Consider the following 22,836-nt stretch of genomic DNA (forward strand, 5'->3'; position numbering starts at 1 on the left):
TATCATCTTAAAGCTGTCAGTGCTCATATGTTTTGACCCAGCAATTCCACTTCTAGAAATGAATCATACGGATATCTTCACACATGACCAAAATGTACAGGCTATCCATTGCTACATTGTTCATAAAAATAAAAGATTGTTAACAAGCAAGTAACCTTCAATTCAGAAGACTAGTTTATTTTTTATTTTTATTTTTTCAGAAGACTAGTTTAAAAATTATGGTCCATAGAGCTGCAAAAAAAATGTGGTAGCTATAAAAGCACTGATAGGAGATGATCTACAAAGCATACTATAAAAAAGGTGAAGAGCAAAAAATGTACATGTACCTGTGAAAACTAGTAATAGGCCCAGACCTACAAATCTGACTTTATAAACATATTGCTCAAAAAACTAAATTGGACAAAAGTTAAAATTTCTAGTCAATGGCACATAGTGTAAAATAGCATTTATATGCATATATATATACATTTCTTTTAGGCAGAGGTTATATATGAAAAAATGGCGAAGAAAAACTGGTATATTGGGGCACCTGGGTGACTCAGTCAGTTAAGTGTCTTCCTTCAGCTCAGGTCATGATCCCAAGGTCCTGGGATTGAGGCCAAATCGGGCTCCTTGCTCAGCGGGGAGCCTGTTTCTCCCTCTGCACCCGCTGCTGCTCTCTCTCTCACTCCCAAATAAATAAATAAAATCTTGAAAGAAAGAAAGAAGGAAAGAAGGAAAGAAAGAAAGAAAAGAAAGAAAGAAGTAAGAAAGAAAGAAAGAAGAAAGAAAAAAAGAAAAACTAGTATAGACTACCATTGGAAAGGAGAATTAAGTGGATATCCTGGGCCAGGATGAGTTTGTAGAAAGATTTTTTACTGTATTTTTTTATAATGTCTGAATTTTGTAATGGGTGTATGTGTTACCTAAAGTAAAATAAAATATTTCAGTGAAATATGACTATCTTTTTCTTTGGCTCTCCCATCAATTTTTACTTTCTTCCTCCAGACCTGAGATGAATTTACATTTTTTTATGTTAGTTTGCTAAGGCTGCCATAACAAAATATCACAGAGTGGGTGGCTTAACCAACAGAAATTCACCTTCTAACAATTCTGGAGACTGCAAGTCCGAGATCAAGGTGTCAGCAAGTTTAGAGTCTTCCGAGACCTCTCTCCTTGGCTTGTAGATAGATACCTTCTTGCTGTGTCCTCACATGGTCCTTTCTTTGTGCAAGCATGACCATGGTGGCTCTCAGAGTATCAAGGACACCAGTCACATTGTATCAGGGCCCACCCTAATAGCCTCATTTTAACTTAATCACCTCTTCAATGTACATATCTCCAAATACAGTCACATTCTGAGGTACTGCAGGGAACAGGGGAGGTTAAGGCTTCAACATACGAATTATGAGGGGACACAATTCAGTCCATAACATTTGACAAACAGGATCTTTTCCTAGAACTAGTCTATTTTTCATTCTTCTACAGTTCTCTGAAATAATACATTCTATATACCTTACTTTAAAACTCTTGTTGGAGCGCCTGGGTGGTTCAGTTGGTTAAGCGTCTGCCTTTGGCTCAGTCATGATCTCAGGGTCCTGGGATCGGGCCCCACGTCAGGCTCCCTGGTCAGGGGGGAGTCTGCTTCTCCCTCTCCTTCTGCCTCTCTCCCTCTGCCCCTTCCCCCCCACCTCCCCCAGCTTGTGGTATCTCTCTCTCTCTCAAATAAATAAAATCTTAAAAAAAAACCTCTTGCTGCTCTTATTTTCTATTTTATTATCTTGTTCATTTATTCTTATTATTCTTTTTAAAAAAGTATAACATTTAAAAATTTTTGTAAATTATCTCTTGATCTTGGGTGTGTTCCAGAAAAGGCTGAATGAAGGTTGGAGATTTTTTTCCCTCATCCCTTAGTATTATTCAAACCCTCTCTTGGCATGTGTGCTAGCCTAAGTGACAGAATCTTATCTCTCTAATAAACTCTCTTTATTGCCTTTGTAGTTACAGTCTTTCTGCAATTCATTAATCATTTATCAGTATATCTCAGTTCATCAGGTCAATGTGAAAAAATTATTTTGAAGTCTTCTTTATTTTGATTTTTCATGTCTCTATTTTTCTTCTTTACTTAAGTCAAGAAATATTTAATATCTGTATGCCAGACACTGGACTAAGCCCTGGATATGGGTACATAATCAAGGTAGACATGGTCCCTGCCCGTGAGGAGCTGATAATCAGTGGTAAAGATAGAGAATAAACCAAAAGCTAAATTAAAATCTATCATTGCAGCTTAATAATTCCCTGGTTATATTTTTCTTCCTCTAACACATATTAAGCTCAAATCCTTTTAATTATACGTGCTAGAAAACTGACATAAATTGACCTAAGTAAAGGTAAAAAAGCCCTTCTAAGCTTTAGACACCAGAATTAGATCAACTTCAGGTCAGGCATGAAGTTCCAAGCCATATATATCTCCAGGAACAGTTTGGCTCTATGCCTCAGAGGAGCCATTCACTACGTTAGCTTCAATCTCATGTTTCCCATGGTAGCAAGACAATGGCAGAGCTCCTGGTCCTATACCCTCCCCATTTTTTGATCCAGCAAGAAGGAGCAAGAGTCTTTTCTCCAGAAATCTCAGCCAAAGTTTCCTTGTGCCTCATTCACTGTACTTGGGTCCCATGCTTACCTCTAAAGGCAATGGGGACTTTGGTAGTGTTGACCGGCCTTGGTCGTACACTCCACCCCAGAATCAGAGCTACTACCAACTTCAAGCTGCCATTACTTGATCAATAAAGATATATCACAAAACACAGTGAAAAGACAAGCAACTATGAATGAGGAAGCAACCCCTCAGCAGACACTGAATCAGCCAGTCTAGATCTTGGACTTGTCAGCTTCCAGAACTGTGAGAAATAAATGTTTGTTGTACAAGCCACCCCCAGCCCCCACAAAAAGACTTCTCACAATGTTCACAATGTTTCCCAGTTTTTCTGTTTCTAAACACCTTTTTGCGCTTCTATTGGGCAAAGATCACCCCAAAAATGGGGTGGTCAGAGAGAAGAACTAAGCAAACAAAAACTTACAGATTACTGCTTCAATACCAATTTTCTGGTTTTAATAGTATAATATGGTCATGTAAGATGTTGTTAATGGGGAAGTTGGGTAAGAGGTGCACAGAACTCTCTGTACTTCTATTCTGCGCTTCTATTGTGAATTTCCTCAGGAATGTCTTCCATGGTTTTATATTTAGGCCCAGCATTGTGTCTGGCATAAGGTAAAGAGTCACTAAATGGTTAAATAAATAAATAAAGGAGGGAATAATTAGTTTAAGATAACAGGAATCTAAGTAAAAACAGACATGCCAAAGAGTGTTTAAAAATTAGTAAATATCGGGTGCCTGGGTGGCTCAGTTGGTTAAGCAACTGCCTTCGGCTCAGGTCATGATCCTGGATCCCTGGATCGAGTCCCGCATCGGGCTCCCTGCTCGGCAGTGAGTCTGTTTCTCCCTCTGACCCTCCTCCCTCTCATGTGCGCTTTCTCATTCTCTCTCTCTCAAATAAATAAAATAACATCTTTAAAAAAAAAATAGTAAATATCACACCCTTTATTTGAATGTGAAATACTGCACACATTATATCAGAATTTCTATTTACTGAACAATACTTTAAAAATAAAGGTACCATTACCTAGTGTTCCTGGATGTTGATACTTCTCAGTTTGAAATATGATGCAATGATCCAACAGCTATTATGTTTGAAGGACCATACATTTTCTACTAACACTACATATCCAAATCCGCTGAGTGACATCATCATCACAGTTGTTATAGTTAATACATATTGAGCACTTAGCATGTTCCAATATATCTTTCCTAAGCACCTTATACATATTAATTCATTTGTTTCTCACACACACAAAAAATCAGATTAAAAAAAAGCAGATGTCCTTCAAACAAACATGTAACTAGGGGCCAGTGTTTCCTTTTAATGTATATTAATTTGTTTGGTCCAAATTAAGTCTTTCCTAATCTAAAAAGGTATGCTATAAAAAGCAATGCAAAACTAACACCTAAATATGCCTTGGTATTTAGCTGTTGAAAACTGGTTGAGTCAAGGGGTTTTCATATGAAGCCTTAAGTAGAAAATGTTGTAGTGATACAGTCAAATTTATTAAGGAATCCAAAATGCCGACATTGCATCAAAATTTATGAGAATAAAGATGGAAACAAAAATACCATCTTTTCAGAGACATTGGAATCTACTGGTAGCAATAAAACTCAAAGTCAGAGGAGTGCCTTGGTGGTACAGTCGGTTAAGCATCTGACCCTTGGTTTTGGCTCAGGTTCTGATCTCAGGGTCAGCTCAGCACGGAGTCTGCTTGAGATTCTCTCTCCTTCTCCCTCTGCCCCTCCCGCTCATGCTCTCTCTCTCAAATAAATAAATCTTAAAAAAAAAAAAAACAGAACCTCAAAGCCAAAGAGAAACACAATTTTCAGTGCAAACTAGAATAATTATCACTTTCATTTCCTTGAAATATTTTTTCTTCCCTTTCAGTGTCATTTCCTTCTTGTCTGAACAAAGCAACTTTCCAATACAGTTTCAAAAAGTAGCTACCTGTATCCGATTAAAAAGAATTGGAACTGAAAATTATCTGCCTGAAAAAATTATCTTAAAAAGTATGGTATATACTACTTTCATTCTAATGAAATCACATATTTAAATCAATAGCCCAACTAAAAATAATGCTAACGGGTTGGAGAAAAGAGTTCTCAAAGTATGAATTACTGTATTTCCTGAGTATCTTCTTGTAGACAAGGAAACTGAGGTTATACATTTCCTTCCCACCACTTAACATATGACAACAATAAAATGTGGTCATCAGAAATATTGATTTCTACAATTACTTTTTTTTGGCATCTTCAATTGACACATAACATTCTGTATATTTAAAGTGTACAACTTATTGATATATATATATAGCAACATGATTACCCCTGTAGCTTTAGCTCACATCTCTATCATGTCATACATTTATTATTTCTTTTTTGTATTGAGAACATTGAAGATCTGGTCTCATAGCTATTTGGAAGTACATAATACAATGTCATTGACTGTAATCCCTATGTACATTAGATCTCCAGAACCTATATAACTGCCAGTAGCACACAATTAATTGTTGCAACATGCTCCCCAACTACTAATGTACAAATTAACTGTGATATTTGGAATTGGATCTCTACCTACATCCATTCATTTATTGAATTAATATTAAGCACTTACTATATTTTTGTTTAACAATTACAGCACTATTGTGAGTGCTGTTATACAATGCTGCACTTGCCTTCAGGGAAATTACATCCAGGAAGTGGAGACAGACCACATCCAAGTAAACAAATTAGTTTCAGATAGTGTATACAAGATGTGAGTACAAAGAAGGAAATCAAATAAGGGAATGTGGTAGAAAATGACTGGGCTTAACTTTAAATGGGGTGATCAGAGAGAAGAACTAAGCAAACAAAAACTTACAGGTTACTGCTTCAATATCAATTTTCTGGTTTTAATAGTATAATATGGTCATGTAAGATGTTGTTAATGGGGAAGTTGGGTAAGAGGTGCACAGAACTCTCTGTACTATTTTTGCAACTTCTTGCTAGTCAGATTATTTCAATATAAAAAGTTTAAAACTGATAAATAACTTACACATTGTGCTAACGTCTATAAAGGAAAGAAAGAGGGGACCCTGAGAGTATTAGAGACTTTAGGAAGGGTGATCGTGAAAGATAGCTCTGAGGAGGTGATTTTGAGCAGAGATCAGAAAGATGAGACTAGTCTATTGAGAAGGAAAGGAGTAGCATTTCAGGCAGAATTCCTACAGCTTGCAAAGAAGCCCCAAGGCAAGAAAAAGTTGGCATGCAAAAGGAATTGATAGAAGATACATTTGAGGGGAGGCACAGCAAAAGAGGGAGAGACTGGGACAGGAGAATAAGGTTGATGGAGTAAGAGAAGCACTTGGGTGTTTTGTACTAGCTGGATTTCATTCTTTCATTTTTAAGCCTCAATCTACCATACGTTGGTTGTTTCTAAGCTAAAACAAATACCTTGACTATCACTACATTGTTTATTCTACTACATAAATTATTCATTTATGATCATGTATACCAGTGCTCCACATACTTTAACATACATACAAAGTACTTGGGGATCTTTTAAAAATACAGATTCTGGGGGCGCCTGGGTGGCTCAGTCATTAAGCGTCTGCCTTCGGCTCAGGTCATGATCCCAGAGCCCTGGGATCGAGCCCCACATCCGGCTCCCTGCTTCGCAGGAAGCCTGCTTCTCCCTCTCCCACTCCCCCTGCCTGTGTTCCCTCTCTCACTGTGTCTCTCTCTGTCAAATAAATAAATAAAATCTTAAAAAAAAAAAAACCAGATTCTGTTTCAAGGTATGAGGTGGGATCCGAGATTCTGCATTTTCAGCAAAATGCCGATGATATTGCTGCTGCTGTTTCATACAACAGACTTGGGTATCCAGGTGGTAGTCTGCCATGAGGAATTTGGAATATATGCAAAAGTCAGTGAGAAGCCATTGAAGGACTGGGTTTTTTTTTTATTTATTTTTTATTTTTTTAAAGATTTCTATTTATTTATTTGACAAAGAGAGAGACACAGTGAGAGAGGGAACACAAGCAGGGGGAGCGCGAGAGAGAAAAGCAGGCTCCCCACGGAGCAGGGAGCCCGACGCGGGGCTCGATCCCAGGACTCTGGGATCATGACCTGAGCCGAAGGCAGACGCTTGACGACTGAGCCACCCAGGAGCCCCGAAGGACTGGTTTTTTTTAAGACTTTATTTATTTGAGGGAGAGAGGCTGAGAGGGAGCGCACACAGGGACAGGGAGAGGGAGAAGCAGACTCCCCGTGGAGCAGGGAGCCTGACGCGGGACTCGATCCCAGGACCCCGGGTTCATGAGCAAGCCGAAGGCAGACGCTTAACTGACTGAGCCACCCAGGTGCCCCCATTGAAGGACTTTAAAAGAGACATAATCCAGTTTGCTTTATACTGTACTTCAAGCTCCGTAAGTCTCATTATATTGTTGGCTCAGGCTCTTCTCTCCCAGCAGTTACTTAGTAAGAAGGCTGTTTCAAAGTTCTAAGTCACCTTGCATGTTTCAGGTTTCTTCCATGTATTCTCTATGGGGCGTAAGTCCAGTTAGTGAACTAGGTCAGGTCAGCTAGGTCCAGGTCAGCGGACTTCAAATGCTCTTGCTCATGTGTTCCTAAAAGATTTTGTAAGCAATATACCCCTACACATTAATATCTTAAATTTTTCATAATATAGATCATTGCAAAGGATGCAATTTTCTGTACTATCACAAATATTGATTTTTTAAAATAAAACTTTAATAACACTCTTTTAAATGTATTTAATTGGACCTAAATACTATAGTTATTTATAACCACTATGATTCGCTTAAAAATAATAATGGACAAATTTTTCTTTAATAGTTGCAAATTATGATTTCTTTTTCTTTCTGAATTTGCAATTTTATCATATTTCCCCTGCAGAATGTTACCTAATATAATACATATTTAATGTTTAAAAGCCTTTTTTTTTTTAGAGATTTTATTTATTTATTTCAGAGAGAGAGAATGAGAGAGAGCCTATGAGAGGGGGGAGGGGCAGAGGGAGAAGCAGACTCCCTGCCGAGGAGGGAGCCGGATGTGGGACTTGATCCTGGGACTCCAGGATCATGACCTGAGCTGAAGGCAGTCGCTTAACCAACTGAGCCACCCAGGCACCCCTTTAAAAGCCTTTTATGGAGTGCCTCTCTTTCTTATCTGCAACAAATTATGTAAATAAATATAGATTTAATTTCTAAAATTTTATGTAACCGTAAGGCTTTAATAGTTAACTTTCTCCCCTCTTGAATTCCCCCCATTGAATTATAACTGCAATTATTAATGAAAACCAATTAACCAACATATTTATTTTATAAAATGTAATAAAAATTATTATATAGTAAGTAAAATGTACTGGAAATATATCTCTTGTTGTGAAAAAAGTGTGGTCCTTTCTCGCCAATTAGTTAATGTATCTGTGGATGAATCCCATCGATTGCTTGAAGAAGGCCTGACTATTCCTATTTGTTCATGTGCATTGACATAAGCGCTGAGAAACTTTGCTCAATAAACAAGGAGATAGGGGTGAAAGAAGTTTTATTACATCAGTATCACTTAATTCTCTGAATTCCTTTAGAGTTACATGCCAAAAATCACAGTATGATCTATTATCAAAATTATTTCTTTGATCAGGTCCCTATAATACTAAGATTTAGAAACCAATCAGAAATCTCCTGAGTTACAAAATGAGTTATTATCTAATTATTAGTCATTCGTTGTTAAAGGAAATTTACCAAAACTTCTCAAACGATACTAGCTTTATATTTTTGTAACTTCAATGTTTTAATATCATGAAATACAAGTACAAAACATTGTACGAGTATGTGTTATACTACATGGAGATGGAATAATACATTCGTGTTTTTATCAGAATCTGTATCACCCAGTGCTAGCCACTGTACCAACATGTCATGTCATGTGATTTAAATTTCCACAGGGATTTTTCTATTCTTCCTATAAGGTTTCATCATGAATAAAAAAGCTCACAAATCTTTTCAACCACTGCAGATTTATATTTATCTCATTATTCCTGTTCAGCTGCTTTGGGGAACTGTTAAGAAATACAAAATTGCCTTAGCCAAGAGTTTTGAGTGGCTAAAGAATTTTGTTATTTCACGTTGGCCATGATCTCCCTTATGTTGGTAGATGTGCTGCCCAAGCGAGCACTCCCTTATGTTGGCATTGCAAAGACACTGTGTACTTCGATGGGGTAAGAAAAAGCGTTGTCTCAATAGCCCTCTTACTGTTTAGGAAGGCAAATTACCATTTCTTGAAAAGTACAGAATATTTTAATAGTTATTGGCTAAGCAGTAATTCATGAAAATCCAGTTATATAAGACAAATAACAACAACAGAGACCCATAAGGCCCCACATGTACCAAAGAAAGCAAGTTTGGAAATATTTAAACTAACTGTTTTTCCTACCTCTACCCTGGTTTAACCACATCAAGTGAGAGTAACATCAGCCAATAAAGAAAAGTGTCCTGGGGCGCCTGGGTGGCTCAGTCGGTTAAGCGTCTGCCTTCGGCTCAGGTCATGATCCCAGGCTCTGGGATTGAGCCCTGCATTGGGCTCCCTGCTCAGCGGAGAGCCTGCTTCTCCCTCTCCCTCTGTCTGCCGCTCTGCCTGCTTGTGCTCTCTCTCTCTCTCTGTTAAATAAATAAATAAAAATCTTAAAAAAAAAAAAAAAGAAAGAAAAGTGTCCTGAATTCAGCATCCATAGCATACCTCAGCCATCTCAGCTAAGACTTTTTAAATGACAAACCAAAAAAGATGAGGAGAGTAGCATTTACTTTGTTGGAAATAAAAAAAATTAAAATACTGCTAATTTCATAAAATATTTGAAACTAATTTTGTTTTTATAATAAAATGATGTTTATCTTTTTTTTAAGTTTTAATTACCATTCTTGCTCTTAAAAAAAAAATCAGTCAAAGTGATGTCAACCTTTAGGGATAAATTTTGGGGTATGTAAAATAACATGTTTGGAAAACTGAACCACATTTTTAATTGCCAGCATTATGCTTTGTTCTTGGTAGACTCATCTTTGTTTCTTCTTTTTACATCCCAATTATAAACCCTGGCCATACTGACTTCTGTGGTAGTAAATTGATCTCAAAGAAAGAATCAAGGTCTTCCTCAAGAGAGTCAAGATTCTTCATGGCAGTCGATAAATTCTTTGCCAACAATGCCGGAGCTTCATCAATACCATATTCAAGCATTACATTAGCCCCCAGCCACAGACACACTTTATCAGTAGGAGGAACTGAAGCTTGGCAATGCGGGTTATCTGCCACTAAGAATCTGGTCTCCGGTGAACTAGTGGGCTCTTTGTTTCTTCTGCATGTATTTTAAAATTTCTAAAGTCTGCTTAATTTCAGGAACCTGACTTCTCAGCCTCCTTTTCTTTTGAGCAAGGTTGAGTTCCATAAACTTACACTTCTGTTACTGTTCATCCCGCTTCTTTAGTACTGTATCTGCAGTCTCATTCCCAGGCTGTTTCATGAAAGAATCTACATCTTCCACAAACATGGCCTCAGGAACTTCTAGGTGGAGCTGCTGCCGGTTCCCTGTGGCCGCTTCTCCTGAGCCACAACCGTACTTAGCGGCCACCATTTTGGAGAAGCGTTAACTATGTATTTTTTTCACTTGAAACCACCCGTTGCAGTCACAAAGGGAAAATTAAAATATTCCTAATTTCAGCATATTTTCCATACAGTATGTTTGATAAAATGTTTTGTCATGTCATGTGATTTAAATATGTTTCGTCAAAAATCAGAGCTGCAGGTTAAACTTGCTTATCGAAAATGTCCACTTTTAACCTAATTACAAGGTTAGGTTTCATTGTTACCCCAGTTAAGCAAATCAGATTGACTTTCTGTTAAAGAAATAACAAGTCTTACATTTTTAATTCAAATGAATGTGTTCCTATGCATTTTGAGGGATAATACCACTGAAAAGTAAACTGTAACGTAGTTAGAAGACATTAAGATTAAAGTCATACAGTCTAATATAATGTTTTTCATTTTCATAATAAGCTATAAGCTAAGGAATAAGTTTTATGCTAGCTTTCATTATTTAACTTAGAATAATGTAATGCAATGGTTAACCCAAATCATAAGTTATTTATAAAGCATGGAGTAAAATAAGAAGAGAGAGAGAGAGAAACATGGCATATGTTTTATACTGGGTTCCTCAGAAAGCAGAACCAAAGACAGAGGCTTAAGAGCAAATGCTGAGTCAGGAAATAAAGGAGAAGAAAAGCAAGGATGGGACGAAGATGATACAAAAGTTGGCTAACCCTGATCAGTTGCTCTAAGAAATGTGCCTTGACCCTGATGTTTACAGCAGCATTATCAACAATAGCCAAATTATGGGAAGAGCCCAAATGTCCATTGACTGATGAATCAATGAATGGGTAAAGAAGAAGATGTGATACGTGTGTGTGTGTAGTGGAATATTACTCAGCCATAAAAATAATGAAATCTTACTATTTGCAACGATGTGGATGGAGCTAGAGAGTATTATGCTAAGTGAAATGAGTTAGTCAGAAAAAGACAAATACCATATCATTTCACTCATATGTGGAATTTAAGAAACAAAACAAATGAACACGGGGGGAAAGAAGACAGGAAAACCAAGAAACAGACTCTTAACTATAGAGAACAAACTGATGGTTACCCGAGGGGAGGTGGGTTGGGGGATGGGTGAAATAGGTGATGGGGATTAAGAAGGGCACTTGTGATGAGTACCCGTGTTGTATGTAAGTGTTGAATCACTAAATTCTACACATGAAACTAATATAACACCGTGTGTTACCTAACTGGAATTTAAATAAAAACTTGAAAAAGAAAAAAAAAAAAAAAAGGAAGAAGTGCGCTTTGGGACCATCCATCTGGAGGAGAAATGGGGAAGAATTTTTTTTCCTGCCAGATAGTGAGAACAAAGAGTTTACTGTAGCTCTTCCAGATTCCATTTTGCTACACCAGGTCTCCACTGGTTTAAAAAAAAAAAAAAAGTGCCTGGGGTGACATCATTTTCAGAATGATGAAGTAAGGACCTGAGCAGATCCTCTCCCCTACCAAACAATGATTTAACTGGTGAAAATTATAAAAGTCAATCATTCAAAGTCTGGAAATTGTACTAAGGACACGGAGCAAATGAGCAAACATTCTTTCAAGAAAATATGCTAAATCTTGGGTAAGAACAGTGAGTGGCTGAGACATCTGAACCATGATCCGCTCCTTTATATACTCCCTTGGTTCCACATTATGGAAGCTCTACCTCTTGGATGGAATTTGCAACCAAGAATAAGATTCCTCTCCCCCCAGCTCCCAGTCTGGGGCTATGAGGACCACAAGAAGGGTAGGCAGGTGGTGTTTCATCTTCTTCAGGCGCATGTTACAGGAGCTCTATTACTGAAGGATTGGAATAGCTCTACTTCTGCAGGGGTAGTATACGGAGTCTCTCTTCCTACACACAGCCTCCCCTCAAGACAGAAACCCTACCCCAGGCATGGCAGGCTGAAAATACTAAGGCTCTAATTTACCCCATCCCCAGCTAGCTGGAAGGGAGGAGGTTCCAGCCTGGGAGGAGCAAGCTGGGAAGACTGGGGTCTGCCCTGACCCTAGTGAGTAGCCACTGGTAGTGGGTGAAGGAGGAGCAGTTTCCTGCTAGAGATCTAGTGCAGTGGCACATGGGTTCTATCCAGGAGGAAAGGCAGGCCACAAGGACAAAGACTCCACAGCTCTGCCTAAGAGGCCTGCCTTTATTTGGAACAGAGAGTGGAGAACTTTATGCTTAAGGATGTTATTAAAAATAACTAAGATCTTGGTGGAGAACAATTAAGAGAAGGCTGCTTGTTCTCATACAAAATTGCATAGCAGCCAGAAGTTTAATGGAAAGAACCAGGGAAAGAGGCTGTCAAGAAAGCCTTCTTGAGATCACAGACATCTCTGGGGTCAGAAAGATGTGTACATATGCTAGGCTGCACCTACTCAGGGGCAGTCAAAGCAAGACATGGGGAGACTTGAAATCATTCTCTAAGTTGCACACAAGCTTATCAACACAAAGCTGATACAGACACTGGAATTATCAGATATGAAATTTTAAATAACTATGATTACTATCTCAAGGAGTCTAAAGGAAAACATTAAAGAAAATATGGATAGTATAAAGAGATGAGTGAGAACTCTAAGAAAGAATCAAAGGGAAACTCTAGAAACTCTAGAAATCCAAAACCTTAATGCCTTTCATGGATTCATCAGTAAAGTGCAGGTAACCAAGGAAAGAATCAGGGAGCTTAAAGATATGTAAATACACACTTCCCAAATTGAAATGCAAAGAGAAAAAAAGGAATAAAAACAAAAAAAATAGAACAAAACATCCAAGAACTGTGGAACAATTATGGCAGCATTATTTATAATAGCCAAAATATGTAAGCAACCCATGTGTTGATCAATAGGTGAGTGGATACAGAAGGTGTGAAATATGGGTTATTATATATATATTACTCAGCCATCAAAAAGAATGAAATCTTGTCATTGCAACAATATGGATGGACATAGAGGGTATTATGCTCAGTGAAATAAATCAGACAGAGAAAGACAAATACCATATGATTTCACTCATATGTGGAATCTAAAAAACAAAACAGAAACAGACTCATTTTTTATGAGGAAATATGCAAACTAAAATGATGAATCTCCTAAATTTGACTTAAGTTTTTATGATTTCTTTTTAGCAGAATCAAAATTATGACTAACCAGGAAGGTGAGCAATAGCAAAAGCTGCCCAACCTCTTTACTTAAATGGCATAGGATGTACATATACTCAATGTTATTATTCTGGAATTAAAATTTTTCTCTGTTTCAATCGAGTTTAAATGTTGGACATCCTACCATTGAATTAGTGTTCTAAAATTGCTAACATTTCTCAGAGTTAGTACAATTCTCAATAGCAATTTTTATGGCACCTTCTAAATAATGTCAAGGTCACAAATCAAAGTGCCAGCTCTTTCATTAGGACAAAATATTGTAATTTATTTACCTATTAGTTTATACCAAAGATATAATTCTCTAATATACACTTTTATTAAATTCTAATCACATTTTCTCTTCCATAAACTCCCACTTCAATAACATGTAACTGAATTATTCCCCGTTCATACAACTATTGTAAGCAGCCCACTGCTACTTTCTTTCTCCATGCTATAATGGTGATTCTTACAAAAAAACAACCAATTATAACATGATTCATCTCAGTTGATATAAGCTAACTGTGTCCCTAACAGTGGACACAGATGTTGGTTGATACTGAAATCAGGTTGTGTGCTCTCGGGTCCAAAAATGCCTTGAAAGCCCCTCTCTTTTGAGGGACTTGAATAAGAGAAAAACTTTAAAAGTATGTAAATATGGAGGTTATACAAGATTCCATTTTATTATGTTATCTTAATCACCATACATTACATCATTAGTTTTTGATGTAGTGTTCCATGATCCATTGTTTGCGTATAACATCTCTCCCAAATAAATAAATAAATGAAATCTTTAAAGACAAAAACAAAAAAACCCACTGTGTGTGTCTGTTCCATGGGAAATCCCATACCCAATTCTGTTCTTCATGTCTATGCTGCTCAGGATCATCACTCTAGCTTTCTTTTCCTGAATATTAAAAACATGCTCCTTAAAGAGACTAAAATGATAGGAAATCTTCTGAAACAAATAATACATTAAATAATATTTAAAAAAAAAAGAAGATAGTAGGAAGGTAAAAATGAAGGGGGGGAAATCGGAGGGGGAGACGAACCATGAGAGACTATGGACTCTGAGAAACAAACTGAGGGTTTTAGAGGGGAGGCGGGTGGAGGGATGGGTCAGCCCAGTGATGGGTATTAAAGAGGGCACATACTGAATGGAGCAAACAATGGATCATGGAACACTACATCAAAAACTAATGATGTAATGTATGGTGATTAAGATAACATAATAAAATGGAATCTTGTATAACCTCCATATTTACATACTTTTAAAGTTATAGTTTTTGATGCAGTGATGTTGACTTTTTTATTACAGTGTGTAAATAGTATTCTATACAATTCCAGCTAGAACTATAACAGAAAATAGGACACCATTAACAAAACCAGCAAGAACCAGGAATTAACTAAAGAATGTATACGAATAAAAAATTTAAGGATATAAAAGATCTGAGTGAGTAGAGAGGTAGCTATGCTCATAATGTTTCAGTTTAACCTAGTATGAATTATATTAAATATATAAATTCAATGCAATCTCTCCTAAGAAATTCAATTCAAATATGAGTAACTTGACAAACTCATAAATTTTATATTGATGAATAGAAGCCTAAATTCCTAAATCAATTTAATTAACAAGAGAAAAGCACAGAGGCATGTCTTACTAGATAATAAAACTAAATCAAAGCTTTATTAGTAAAAACAGTATGAGCCGAAGCAGGAACAAATAAGCCAGTGAAACAGAACAGATATTGTGTGTGTGTGTGTGTGTGTGTAAATTGATATGTGAAATTCACATCCCAAAGCAATGGAGAAGTGAAAGCACTTATTATCAGGGGTATTAGAATAATTGGTTCAGTAGATAAAGAAATATACAACTGTATCTTTACCTTATCCATATAAATAATAGACTAGAAGTAAACAATAGCACTAATGGAAGAAAATATAGGAGAATATATTTGTGATATACGGTCACAGACAAGCTTCCTAAACAGGATCCTAAAGGCAAACAATAAGATGAAAAATAGATGTTGACTACATCAAAATTAAAAGAAAAATTAACAATTGCTGTTCAGGGTAAGACACCACAGGTAACATTAGTAGACAGGTGACTGAGAAAAGTATTTGCAGTATTTAAAACCAATGAATCATTAATAACAAAAACAAAACAAAGGGATGTAAAAACAAAGTGAAGGAATAACTGAAATGGGGATATAACTGAAAAATGGGCGTAGGACACGAATAAACATTAACAGAAGAGGAAGTCCAGTACATACCAAAAGATTCCCAAATTCACTAGCAACCAGAGAAGTGGAGATTTTAACAACGTCATGTTAATCTATCATGTTCCTTAAATTATAAAAATGAATGAATCCAAGGTTTGGTGAGTAATGGTTCACTGCTGGTGGGAGTTCCTTTCTGAAAACTATATGAGCATGCTCAAAATAGTTAGATTTAGATCACTTAGATCACTAAGACCCAGTGATGCCATTCTGATATATCCCAGAGAAATCTTTTTAACAGTCCTGGATGGGCTATTCTGGAAGATACGGTGGCATTGTCAGGGATCAGGGAGAGCTGGAGGCTAGAGGAATGGATGTATAAAATATGATGCATACCTTGTACTAATACACACCAAATAGAAGTTATTTTTATGTACAGCAACTCGATAGGTATCAAAATAAGAAAAAGTTAAAGGAAGAATGGGATTTATAGCACAACGCATAACACTGCATCTAGTACCACATGTTTTACAACAATAAATACGTAGTTAGGAACATTTATCCTTGTATTCGTTTTTAACTAGAATGGGAACCTAAGGTAAGAAAAGAATATGAGTAAGTATCTGGACAGATACTGATAATGTACTAAGAACTGAGGAAGAAGACTAACTCAACTCTGTCCTCCAGGCACCTGAAAAGGGAAGAGAATTCAATACATATTACAAATGCACAAGTAGACATAGGAATAGTTCTTTCTTATGTATAAGAGTTACACTGCTCATCTAATAAAAATACTTTCAGGCTGTTCTGTGAGCTCCTGCAGGCCTATTACAACAACCAAACAAGAAAATTACTTTGTTTTAAAAATGAAATTTGGCTTCCTAGCACTGTTTTTGTAAATACTATCCTAGGTGATTCTTCTCACACTTAGTTGCATAGTTTTCAAAAAAGAATCACAAGTCTTTTGCTCAAGATCTCTGAAAAACAAGCCACTCTAGTACCATCTTTGCTGGAGGAATTTTTAAATCTAGTTCTTGACCTAGTTGAGGGTATTGGGTATAGGTTACATGAACCAGATAAGGGTTGCACTGAATGACCTCCAAGGCCCCTTGTAACTCTAACCATCCTACAATTTTGCTCTTCCTCCTGAGAGTTTCAGCCTGTACTGTATTGCTTTAAGCTCCAGTGAGAAAAATAATAAAAGAAACAGCTCAATTGGATGTTTTTTCTGAATAGAACTAAAATGTATTTAAGTCAGACATTCTTTGGACAGCCACGAAAGATTTTGCTAAAACAGTAGTTAATACACATGAGTGTGAGACAAAAGTGGTGAATTTTTCAATCCTGAGGACAACTGGAGACCTTATTTTCAAAATCTGTTCCTGCCCAATTGTGGCATATTCTTGTTAAAGAAAAAAATACAAATTTTATCACTCTTACTTTATTTTTAATACCTTCACTAGCACTGCAAACTATGATTCCTTTTAGAACCAGGGTTTTCAAGAACGATTACATCGAGAACCATAATATACAGTTTGGAAACATTTGCCTCACAAAGCTCGGACTCATCTCTGATTAGAAATGAGATGCCAGAGAGGTGAGAGGAAAGGAAGCAGAAACAGTAAAGCAAAAGGAGAAAAAGAGGAAGAGCGTATGATGTTACAACCCTGCAACCCAGCACATAAAAGACCTGTGGATCTATTTTCTCATTTCAATGAGGAGAAGCCCAGCATCCTTTGTCATCCTACCTATAAATAGAAATGTTAGGAAAAGTATCTCAAGACACGGTCCCAGCACAAATTTGAGTGGAAACTCATCAAGGACAAGGAATGCTGAGCTACTGGTATTTGCTACATGTATCCCAAAGACCTGCCTGATCTTTTTTTCTCTGCAATGGTGCGGAAAGCTATTACGTACAACACCAAAGGAATACAGTTGGACTTAACAGAGCCAATGTGTAAATATGTAAGAATATTTCTCACAAGAAAAGCACAGAAAACGAAGGAGATGGTTGCTGGGCTGAGTTTTTCACTTTCCTAAAAAGGAGTCTGTCTCCTCAGCATGGAACACCAATAGTGGAGTACATGGCTATCCCCAGAATAGGCAAACACAGAGGCTTATGTCATTGAATGCACAATGGTTTGCCGAGAAAGACATGTTGATAATGAGAAAATGTTGATGCAACAGGAAGAAAGTAATATAGATGCTAAATGTTTCATACTTTTTTTCCTGTCTGGAGAAAGCTTTACATGTTTCCAAAACCTAATTCCATAGTTACAAGGGCTTGTGAAGTGTTGGCTTTTCAATAATTTATCTCCAATATCCAATTCATGCACTGCCCATATCTCAGGGCTTATCTTCAGGGCTCATGAGGGAAAGACCTTGCTACAACTTTACAAAAGAAGGATTGGTGGCAATATGGTTGGAACTGTGACTTACTTAGAGAAAATCCAAGAAGCAAACTGGAGTCCCAAGGAGACCTCAGATTCAGGGCTCTTTCCCAGGGATGTGCAGCGGGTTTATATGTTTGAAAGTGTCTGTGTATCATTTCCCTGCAATCACAGAAAACACTGACAGCGGTGATGACATAAAACTTCTTCACTCTGCCCTTTCCTTCCCTCTGCCCTCCATTATCCCCACTCTCCTGCCCTAAATTTCACATTCTGCCTGAGAGGATGGTTTAAGTTTTAAGGAGAGTCCTGATAAAGTCATTTCTGCACACCACTTTCCTTCTAGCTGTAGAAAGTTCTATTGCACTGCATATGCAGCTTCTCCCAGTCTATCTCTTTATCTCCCCGGCATTCACTGGGATAGTCATAACCTTTTCCTCCACGTCAATCATATATTTTGCAGCCTTGTCTATACCATGCACTGCTGTTCCTAATTTGTTTTTTGTCTTTTAAAACCACTTTATTTTGTGTATCAGTAGCACAGAATCAGTTTTGCAGTGTGTTGAATATACCACATTACTTTTGAAAACTTTGTGCCCACCCCCAACAGTCTATTTTGAAAAAAATTCAAACTTATAGAAAAGTTGAATAGTAAAATTAGTACTAATTTATCTTTTTTTAAAAAAAAAGATTTTATTTTTTCATTTGACAGAGAGAGACACAGCGAGAGAGGAAACACAAGCAGGGGCAGTGGGAGAGGGAGAAGCAGGCTTCCCGCTGAGTGGGGAGCCCGATGTGGGCTCGATCCCAGGACCCTGGGATCATGACCTGAGCCCAAGGCAGATGCTTAGCAACTGAGCCACCCAGGTGCCCCAGTACTCATATATCCTGCGATCTGATTTACCCATTGTTAACATTTTGCCCCATTCCCTTTATCTTACAGGACACTTCATGCCTAAATACTTCGGTAAGTGCCATGAGTAAATACATTCTGCTACATAATCATAACACCATTATTATACCTAAGAGGCATAACACTAACATAGTATTTTTATCTAATATGCCGTCCAATACTCGGTTTTCCCAGTCATTCCCAAAATGTGCCTTCTACTTGTTTTTTGTTTTGTTTTGGTTTTGCTTTTGTTTTTGATCCAATGTCCAATCAAAGTTCACGTATTGCATTTGGTTATCATAACTCTTCAATCATCTTTAATATAGAAGAGCTCCCCGACCTTTTAGTTTGCTTTTAATGACTGGCATTTTGGAAAGCTTGTTTTATTGTGGTTTGTTCCATAATTTGGATTTATATGACTGTTTCCTTTTGTTTAGATTCAGGTTAAACATTCTGGCAAGAGCATAGCATAGATAATGTTATGTCTTTTTAAGCACATAAAAACTAGAGGCAAAAAAATATCTGTTGCATTGTTGATGAGGCCAAGTTTCAACTCTTGGTTATAATGGTGTCTACCACATTTCTCCATTATAAATCTATATCTTTTTTTTCTCTTTGTAATGAATAATTAATCTGTGGTGTGATATTTGAAAACTGGGTGAATATCCTGTTCTCTAATAATTTTTACCTATAGGTTTTAGCATTCATGAATGATCTCCACCTATGTCAATTGGTTGCAAATGGTGAATTTCCTACTTATCATTTCTACTGCATCCTTTAGCTTATATTCTCTTGTAGATAAGGGATTTCCCTTCTCTCTCCTCCCTCCTACTTTTTTAAAAAGAACACTACGGACTTATAACTGTCTTTTTATTGATGTGTCATAATTCATTAACATCATTATTTAATTTGATGCCCAGAAAGTCCCAAGTTTGGTGGGAACTCCTTTAAGCTGGATCCTGTGAACTTTTGAGCACTTTCTTCCTTTGTTAGTAATGAAAATATATTCTAGGCTCACCTTGCACTTTTTCTGCCCCAAGATCTGAAATCCATTTCTTCAAGGAGTCCTGCTTCCTTTTAATGGAGTTCGGTATTTTAAAAACCAAGATCTAGGAACTAGATGTACTCATCGCTACTGAAGTATTATTGCTTCTAGGTCATTTCGGTGGCTAGCGATAGGAAATAAACATATCATACTGACATTTGTGCCTATTGTACCAGTACTTAGGTGGGCACTGACAAAACCTGGTTGACATTAACTGGCCAAATAATTTTGTCTCCTTGATTGTCTCCCATAGTGGATGCTCTCTGGTGGGCATTAAGATGTGATATAAAAATCCTCACACCTTGTGTGCACTTCCATATGTCCATCCATATGCCTCTGTGCCAGACCTCCTTGTCACTGATCTTGGCCAAGCCATTGCCCATGAAACCTTTGCCCATTGAGATAAGCTTTTCCTCATCACTGTCAAGGCCACTCCTGAATGAGGCTATAGTGCAGCTGACTTCCATGTCAACTTGCACCCACAATATAGAGCTGACCCATCTACAAACCAAGGTCAGACTTCTTCCTCCTCCTTCACCTAAGAGAGGGCATGAATGCAACAGCAGTGTGTATCATGGGAGTCTGGGTTACCTGCACACACAGCTTGCTTTGTGCCCTCTGGCCCTCATAGCACCCAAACCTGGATGTACTGCTTCTATCTTATGAGAGATTATTGCTGGCTATTCAATCTTATACGTTTGTGAGTTCTCATGAGAGGCAATTCTAGATGCATGGTGGCTTGGTTTCCCCATGGTTAGGAATTCCATCTTGACAGGGCCCAAGTAAGCATGTCAGGTACATAATTTTCTGCCATCAATGGCATAGCCTTGCTCCAGAAGCTCAGAGGTCTTGTTCCGATTTCCTTGCTAGGGCTTGCTACAAACTCCACGCAGCATCTTTCCTACTACTGATATACTCACACCATAGGTTCTGTGGATCATGCGGTCCCAGTGGCAGACCTGCTTGCATAGAAGCTTGGACCTATTGCAGAGCCCTTTTTTGCTCTGGGCTCCATTCAAACCAGGCAGCCATTCATCACCCAGCATATGAGCCAGAGAGACCGAAGGTTACCAGCTAATATACTTCCTTTTTCTTGGTAGGGAGTATAAGAGGCAGTAATTTGTCTTTTCCTTTTGAAGGGCTGTCCCAACACAACCCTGCCTACTGAAACTTTAAATATTTTACAGATGTAGCATGTCCCTGAAACTCTACAGGTTTTATCTTCCACCCTCTGCAACACATGTGTCTTGCTAATGCCTCCAGCACACCAACTAGTTCTTGTTTATGTGGCTTTATCAACATAAGTTCATCAATGTAATGAATTAGTGTGATATTCTGTGGAATGTCTAGATGGTCTGGATGGCTTCAGGCTATATTATGACAGAGGATAAGATAGCTAACAGAGGTCTGGGACAAAACTGTTCCATGCCATCCTTTTTCCTGACTGGGATAGAAAGGAATATATTCACTAAATCAGTGGCTGCATACCACATACATGAGGCCATATTAATCTTCTCTAGCAAAGATACCACATCTGGCATGCTGGCTGTGATCAGGGGTACTAGTTGGTTGAGCTTGTTTATGGTTATTCTCCAGGATTCATCCAGTTTCTTCAGGGGCTAGACTAGTGAATTAAATGGATAGAGCCCACCACTGCTGCATCTTTTAGAGTCTTAAGATCAGCGCTAATTTCTGCTGCCCTGGGGAGGCATTACTGTATTGTATATCCATTATCTTGGTGGGGGTGCTGGGGAGGTAGTTTAGAGGCTTCCATTTGGTCTTGTCTACTGTTACTTTACTGACCAAGGAACCAATGTGAAGGTTATACTAACTGCCAAGTATACCAATCTCAATTCAGGGACAGGGGAAATAAACAATGGGTATGAACATGGACTTGGAGAACCCAATGTAAGCCTGGTCTTGACTCACCTAGACACTGGATCCATCAGTCCTTGAATGTCTGGATATTTCCTTTACCTTGGTGCATAATTACCCATATAAATGACCGTAAGTCTTATCGCTTCTCGGCCTTTTGGCTAAGATCAAGTGTAGTATCTGTTCTTATCAGTTTAATAAATGACCATAAGTCTCTTTGGGGAAGGACTAGGAAAGTCACCACCCATGTTTACTTGTCATGGTGTTGCAGAGTTCCTTCCAGATGTCTTGCCACTTCTTAAGTCAAAGAATTTTTCATCTGAAAGTTGGCTCAGGTGCAGAACTGGGTAAGGGATCACACCGCTCACCCCTCGGTTATCTATCCTTCATTGCTTCTGCCAATATAAGCTAAATAGTTCCCATGTTGGCTGCCAATCCACTTTACCCCTGGGGAAGTTGTATATCACTAATAATCTCTATAACTTTGTGTGGTTCTGACTCCCTTTGGCTTCCCCTCTGATCTGGGGGGGTCATTACAATAATTGCTATCCCTTGGCTTCTGGCACTTACGTGTCACACCAAGCCTTCTATTATTTTGGGGTTCTATCATCCCCATTTCTATCAGTAAGCCAAGTTCTGTAACAGACTCTCCTCCCATCAGGGCTGACCCCATTAGAAATTTTTATTGATGCTGGTGTCCCTCTCACCAATTTGTTCTCATAACCTTAGTAAATGGTATGTCTTCTGGGCCTCCCCATGGAACATAATCATTTGTGGAGTCTTCTCATCATAGCAGTATATCCATTCAAGCATACTCCCTTTCCTGAGCTTTTTAATCCCTTGCTCTACTGTCTACCACAGCAACACTGGCATTCCAGTTTTGCTCAGTGTGGGCCATGATGTGGGCATCATGTGGGCAGGTCGCTTCCATGTCTCAAGGAGTCATTCTAGGAAGAAGGTCACACCGTCTTCTGGAGTACATGCAAGGCTAATAAATACTGTATCTTGGTA

The 22,836-nt window shown here is 37.9% G+C and overlaps 2 pseudogenes; one reads left to right on the plus strand and one right to left on the minus strand.

Annotated features, from left to right (window-relative positions):
- Positions 1 to 9,537: 9,537 nt before the first annotated feature.
- LOC102742797 (prefoldin subunit 3 pseudogene) lies at positions 9,538 to 10,271 on the minus strand (annotated as a pseudogene).
- Positions 10,272 to 21,966: 11,695 nt separating this feature from the next.
- On the plus strand, positions 21,967 to 22,074 carry LOC115942611 (U2 spliceosomal RNA; annotated as a pseudogene).
- The last annotated feature ends 762 nt before the right edge of the window (positions 22,075 to 22,836 follow it).

Source organism: Leptonychotes weddellii, chromosome 2 (genome assembly GCF_054177405.1).
Source record: "Leptonychotes weddellii isolate Sample4059 chromosome 2, ASM5417740v2, whole genome shotgun sequence".
NCBI classification, from domain to species: domain Eukaryota; kingdom Metazoa; phylum Chordata; class Mammalia; order Carnivora; family Phocidae; genus Leptonychotes; species Leptonychotes weddellii.